Here is a 6,597-nt window from a genome sequence, read left to right as displayed (position 1 = left end):
AAAATAAATGCAACCTTCTTTCTTTCATTATTCTGTTATACAATTAAAATGCACACAAAGGTATATAACTCTAACACTTACATCACAGCATCCGGTAGATGAATCTTATCATGTACCCACCAAATCTACAGCACTCGCTATGGTTTATTAGACCACTTAATTTTTAATCACATTCACAAGACTCCGTGCACCCAAAAGTAAAGTCTCAGCACAAAGCAAAAACCTCTGCTTCGAGCTATGAAGGATAGCAAATATCAGACAAAACCCTGCACCAAAAACAACTCTGAACGTTCGACTGAAAAGCACATAGCAGATCGCAGCTAGCAGTGAGCCCTGAGGAAGCCAGGACCTGAGGGGTGGAGGTCCTTCCAGAGGGATTCACACTGAGGGGAGCCCTCACCATCAGCCCCTTCCCGCTGGGGAAATGTGCTCGTTTGTGGCTGGTAATGGGCCTGGAGGCCACGCAGGATGCAGCTCAAGGCTTCCAGTGTTCCCACAGGCCTGGGGAAACCGAACTACACCCATCCTGCTGCTCCTCCTTTCCCCTCAAGGTATGTGATCGTTTCTAGGCTAGTTGGGGTGGGGGGCTAGGAAGCGAGGCGAGAGAGCGGCAGCTAAATGCCAGGCAGAATGGCTAGCGGTCTGCTGACCCTGCAGACGGAGGCTGGAGCGCTGGCCTTCCGGACGAGGCCTCCGGACGCGAGGCTGTAGCCAACTAGGAACAAACATTGTCCCCAGGGGCGCCCGGGGGGCTCAGTCGGTTGAGCGTCCGACTTCGGCTCAGGTCATGATCTCACGTTTGTGGGTTTGAGCCCCGGGCCGGGCTCTGTGCTAAGAGCTCAGAGCCTGGAACCTGCTTCAGATTCTGTGTCTCCCTCTCTCTCTGCCCCTCCCCTGCTCATCTCTCTCTCTCTCTCTCTCTCTCTCAAAAGTAAATAAATAAACATTAAAAAAAATTTAAAAACATTGTCTCCACCTCGGACAGCTTTCCTACACAATGTCTAACATTCACTCAGAAATGACCAGGCATGCCAGGGAACTGGAACAAAAGACAAATAAAAAAGAAAGAGAGAGAGAGAGAGGGAGAGAAAGAGAGAGAGAGAGAGAGACAGAGAATGCAAGAAACAGATTCACAGGTGACCAGATATTGGTGCTATCAGACACGGATTTTTAAATAGCTGTGATTAAAACATTCAAGAAATAAATGACAGGATGGAGAATTCTACCAGAGGCCTGGAAGCTCTGAAAAAAATGAGATGGAAATTCTAGAATTAAAAATAAAATAACTGAAATTAAGAACTTGGTGGATGGAAGTCTCATAGCTGATGAGCCCTGGAAGACGGGGTGAGGAGAAGCTGGCGCCCCGTGGCCCCTGCGCCTGGGGGGGCTGGCTCCTAGCTCTGTCCCACAGCCTGCCGGTGGAGAGGCCTCCTGTGCACACCGTGGCTGCCACCCACCGCCTCTCACTCATCCACTCCCTTCTCACCGTTCATTTTCTCCTCGTCTCAGGGTCCGCTGACCAGGAGTGCCCACAGGTCGGGGAGTCCCCGCTCCGGGTAGGGTGGGCTGAAGGCTGCAGGTACAGTGGGAACACCAGGGTCTGGACAGGCCCCGCTTGTGGGAGTGGAGGCCGCTTTGGGAAGAGGGGGAGTCGCTGGGGCGGAGGAGGGGAAACCCGCCTTCTCCGGAGGCCCGCGGCCTCCCCTTCTCCGGGGTCAGAGCCACCTCCCCGGAGACCAGTGCAGAGGACAGCAGCCATTCCCTCGGGTCTCGGGACCCAGGCCGGCACATGGCAGTGGGGCCTGGCCTCCTTCACCCCTTTTTCCTGACCTGTGATGTGGCTCCTGTCCCCGCCCAGCACAAGCGGGCTCCCTGGGGCCCCCAGGGCCCAGCGGCCAGCCTGTGCCTGCAGGAGGCCCGCTGACCCAGCCTCTCCCCTCCGACCCCATCACCAGCCTCAAGCTGGGGGCCACCCCCTCCGGGACTCGGGCTTTTGCACACGCTATCGGCTGCTGCCCCCTCCCCTTTGTCCGGCTTGACGGTCTCTTCCCCCAGGAGCACCTGCCGGCCCCACCCTGTCTCTGCCCTGCTGTTTGTCCCTGCAGCCCCTCCACTGTGGCCCGCCGGCACGCATTTGTCCCACTTCACCTTCCCAGCCCGTGTGCGTGGCCGCGTGTGGAGGCGACGGCCGGCGGGCAGCTGAAGGAAACCCTGAGGCACCCGGGCCTGGCCTGCAGGTGGCCCGGCCATGGTCTCGTCTTCCTACCCAGACTCCAGGCGCTAGGGAAGGCCCCCTCCGCACCCTCTCTGTTCCCTTCGCCACAGTGACGCAGAAATAGAAAACACTTGAAGGGGCCCCCAAGGAAGGCCGGGACCGAAACGAAGAAAGCCATGCAGCCTTACAGAACAGGGCTGAGCGAGAGCTGAGCGAGGGAAGCGGTCAGTTAGCGCCTCAGGGGTCTTTCAGCGGTGTGTGTATGTGGGGGGGAGGGGGGCGCCCGGCGGGCTCGGGCGGTGGGCATCTGGCTCGATCTCGGCTCAGGTCATGATCTCAGGGGTCGTGGGCTCCCGCCCCTGCATCGGGCTCCGGGCTGACGGTGCGGAGCCTGCTCGGGATTCTCTCTCTCCCTCTCTCTGCCCCTTCCACACTCCCTCTCTCTCTCTCTCTGTGTCAAAAAAAAAAAAAAAAAAAAAAAAAAAAAAACAACCTTAAAAAATAAGAAAGAAGATACCACTCCCCTCCTACCAGAACGGCTATCAGCCAAGAGACGCCCACTAACAAGTGTTGGCGAGGACACGGAGAGACCGGGACCCTCGCGCCCTGCCGCTGGGAGTGGAAATGACGTAGGCATTCCGGCTACAGCCCGACTCTTCCCCAGCAGTTTAAACGGAGCCACCACGTGAGCCAGAAATCCGGCTTCCGGATGATTCATCGAGAGAATGAAAAACGCACGTCCACGCAAAACGTGGACGCGCGTCCCCCCGGCAGCGCTGTTCGTAAGAGAAACGGCCCAAATGTCCATCCGCAGACGACCGGAAACACGAAGTGCGGTCTGTCCGTCCCGCGGGAAACGCTCCGTCCGAATAAGGAGTGCGGTAGCGCCACGGGCCGCCACGCGGGTGACCCCGAATCGTTCCGCCAGGCGGAAGCAGCCGGTCACAAAAGGCCGTACGTTGAGTGACTCGTTTCCGTGGAGCTTCCGGAACAGGCGAATCCATGGGGACAGAAAGCTGAGCGGCGGTTGCCAGTGTGGAGAGGGGAGGCACTGCTCACGGGGACGGGGGTCTTTGAGGGGTGTGGGCCACGACTGGGACCCAGTGACGGACGGCGTCTGCACAGCTCTGGGAATAATACTAAAAGCCACCGAACTGTAGATTTTAAAGGGGTGAGTCTTACGGTCTGTGAATTACTATTAAAATTTTTTAATGTTGGGGCGCCTGGGTGGCTCAGTCGGTTAAGCGTCTGACTTCAGCTCAGGTCACGATCTCGCGGTCCGTGAGTTCGAGCCCCGCGTCGGGCTCTGGGCTGATGGGGCTCGGAGGCCTGGAGCCTGCTTCCGATTCTGTGTGTCTCCCTCTCTCTCTGCCCCTCCCCCGTTCATGCTCTGTCTCTCTCTGTCTCAAAAATAAATAAACGTTAAAAAAATTTTTTTTTTAATTTTTTAATGTTTAGTTTTTTTTTGAGAGAGAGAGACAGAGCACAAGCAGGGAAGGGGCAGCGAAGAGACAGAGACGCGGAATCCGAAACAGGCTCCAGGCTCCGAGCTGCCAGCACAGAGCCTGACGCGGGGCTCGAACTCACCAAGTGTGAGATCATGACCTGAGCCGCAGTCGGACGCTTAACTGACTGAGCCACCCAGGCGCCCCTATGGTATGTGAGTTATATCTCAATTTTTTAAGTTTTTAAAAACAACAAAAAGCAGGTAAGAGGCTTTGCATATAAACAATATCTTACAAATATCTGGCAGGAAACGATCTGCGCCTTCATTAGATGCAAATTATACTTCGAAAAAAGTGAAGGAGAAACACAATCAGGGCCTGCTTATATCCACCAGAAATAGACAAAACAGAGTGGCTTTACTGCTAACCACCCCAAACCGGAAACGGCCCACATGCCAAAGGCCAGGAGGGTGGGCGGTGGCCTGTCCGTAGGACACGGGACGAACCCCAGGGACACATTACCCATTGAGAGAAAGCTGAAGCCGAAAGCCAGGCAGAGCTGACGTGTGAGTGAAGGTCAGAGGCTGGGGGGGGGGCGGGGGGGGAGCTCCACACCTGCGACGTCATCTCACCGCACACTTAAGATTTGGGCTCCCGCACACCTCAAGGAAAACATGTTCCGTAAAGACCCACCATGATTTTTAACACATTGTCATTCTTGTAAGTTTAAAACACACACGGGAAGTAAGCTTAAATAATCTTTCAAACAAACACAAACACGTTATCCAGCCAAGGCCAGGAAGGACCCGGAGACAGTCCGGGTGAGGCCATGGGGAGGCTCTCCGCTTGCCTGCCCTCCCCCGCCAAACCAGCCACGTCCCCCACTCACAGAGGCCCCGGGGCCCCAAACCTCTGGGGACCAGTGAGCCGTGTTACCGGCTGCCCCTCTGCCGCCGGCCACCTCGTGGGGGGTCCCCCAGGGAAGATGCAGGCCATTTTCCCCAGGACGACTCTGACAGCACCTGAGGGCACCCTGGACAGTGCCTGGGGCACGTAGGCTGGGTGGCCACAGAGAACACCCTCCGGAGACCCCAGATGGAGCCGCTTTTGGGGAGAGGCTGCAGGGACTGTTTGGGAGAGAATCCAGCAGATGGAGCAGAGGAAGGGGCAGAGGGCAGGCTGAGTGTGGGCACCGGCGTCTTCCTTGAGGGACCCCCCCCCCGTCAGTCCTGGGGGTACAGGAGCGCCTCCAGCCCTTCCCCCCACCATGCTGGCCCCAAACTGCCCAGAGACCTCTGCTGGGTCCCCACCTGAACGCTGCCTGCCCTCCGCCCCGTCCCCGCAGGGACCGCGGCTACCTCTCCAGCCCCCCACCCCCACCCCCGTGTTCTCCGACCCCGGTACCAGACCTGGGGTCCCCCTCCCGGCGCCCCCCAGCCCTCCCCGTCCGGCAGATCCCGGCCCTGGGCACCTGCCACGCCGCCCCTCCCTCCACACCCGGCCGCCAGCGAGGCCTTTCCCGCTTACCTGGTCCTCGCCCCCTCCTCTCCGCACGCGGCCCCCGTGCGTCCCCCCTTCTCCTGGGAGCCCCCGCGACCAGCCCTCGCTCCCCTCCGCCGCTCCCCCGGGTCCCCCAGGGCCGCCGCCGCGACCCCGCCCCGCACACACCCCCTGGCCCGCGCGCGCTCCGGGAGGGTCTCCCAGGTCTTCGCTCCCCACCCCCCGGCGGGACCCCAGATTCCACCCGCTCCGGCTGCACTCAGGGGCGGCACCTTCCCGCAGCCCCGCGCTCGGGGTGCGCGGGGGGTCTGCCCCGAGGAGCCCCCGGCGCGGCCCCAAGAGAGGAGGGTCCTGCGCGGGGTGCTTGGCGGCGCAGGGCCGCCAGGTGGCGCGCTGATCGCGGGGACGAGGCCTCCAGAGAGGTCCCCAGGGTGCTGAGCGCTCCCCCCCACGCTGAGCGGATGCTGAGAGCCCCCGCCCCGTGCGGAGACCCCCTATGCTGAGGACCCTTGGGATGCTGAGAGGGTCCCTCGGGATACCGAGCGCCCCTCGATGCCCAAAGCCCCCTTCCTCCGCATGCAAAGAGCCCCCAGGGCTGGGTGCCCCAGTTTGCTAAGAACATCCGGGAGGCCCAGCACCCCTGAACTCCAGGAGGAAGAGGGCCTTTCCATGCAGACACCTGGTTTCAAGCTGCTGCAGAGCAAGAGTCCGGGGCTCGCCTCTGTGGGACCCCTGTCCCCCACCCCTCCCCCACGTCCCAGCCCGCAGAGCTTCCCAGATGGACCAAACCTTTCCCCCTCGAGCCCTCATCTGGGAACTTTAAAGTGCTCGATTTCCCCCGGGGGCCCGGCTGAGCGAGCTGTGGTCCACCGTCCCAGGGGCAGTGCCCCCCCCCCCCAGCCTGAGCATAAGGACCAAGGTCCCCCCGCCTCAGCGGGACCCCAGTCCTCCCAGCCTCCCCCCAGCCCTCCCCCTGCACTACTCTCTTGCACAGTTGCGGCACCGCCCGACCTTCCGGATCCTTCGGCTTTTGCGTGTGTGCTCGACACGCGGCAGCCAGGAAGATGCCGTCAGAATCCAAGTCTGACCCCGTCGCTCGGGGGATCCAACCCCCCAGGGGTTCCCACTCACTCAAGGTGAAAGAAAGTCAGTCTCTACAATGGCCACAGACCTGTGCTCTCCCTGTCCCCTCTACCCTCCCTCCTTCAGCTCCAGACTGGCTGCCCTCCCGGGCGCCAGCGAGCCCTGTCTGGATCCTCTCCAGCCTCTGCCCCAGCCAGCCAGGCCATCACTGCCACCACCTCACCCCCGTCAGCATCTGGCGTCCCCAGTATTTACTTTCCCATTTGCATGTGGGGCCACAGGAATCTGCTGCCTGCTGTTAATCACACCCAGAAGGGCCCTGGGGCCTTCTAGCATCATCTGGAGTCCCCAGGT

Source organism: Panthera leo, chromosome B3 (assembly GCF_018350215.1).
Source record: "Panthera leo isolate Ple1 chromosome B3, P.leo_Ple1_pat1.1, whole genome shotgun sequence".
Taxonomy (NCBI): domain Eukaryota; kingdom Metazoa; phylum Chordata; class Mammalia; order Carnivora; family Felidae; genus Panthera; species Panthera leo.
Note: the sequence above shows the minus strand (reverse complement) of the source record.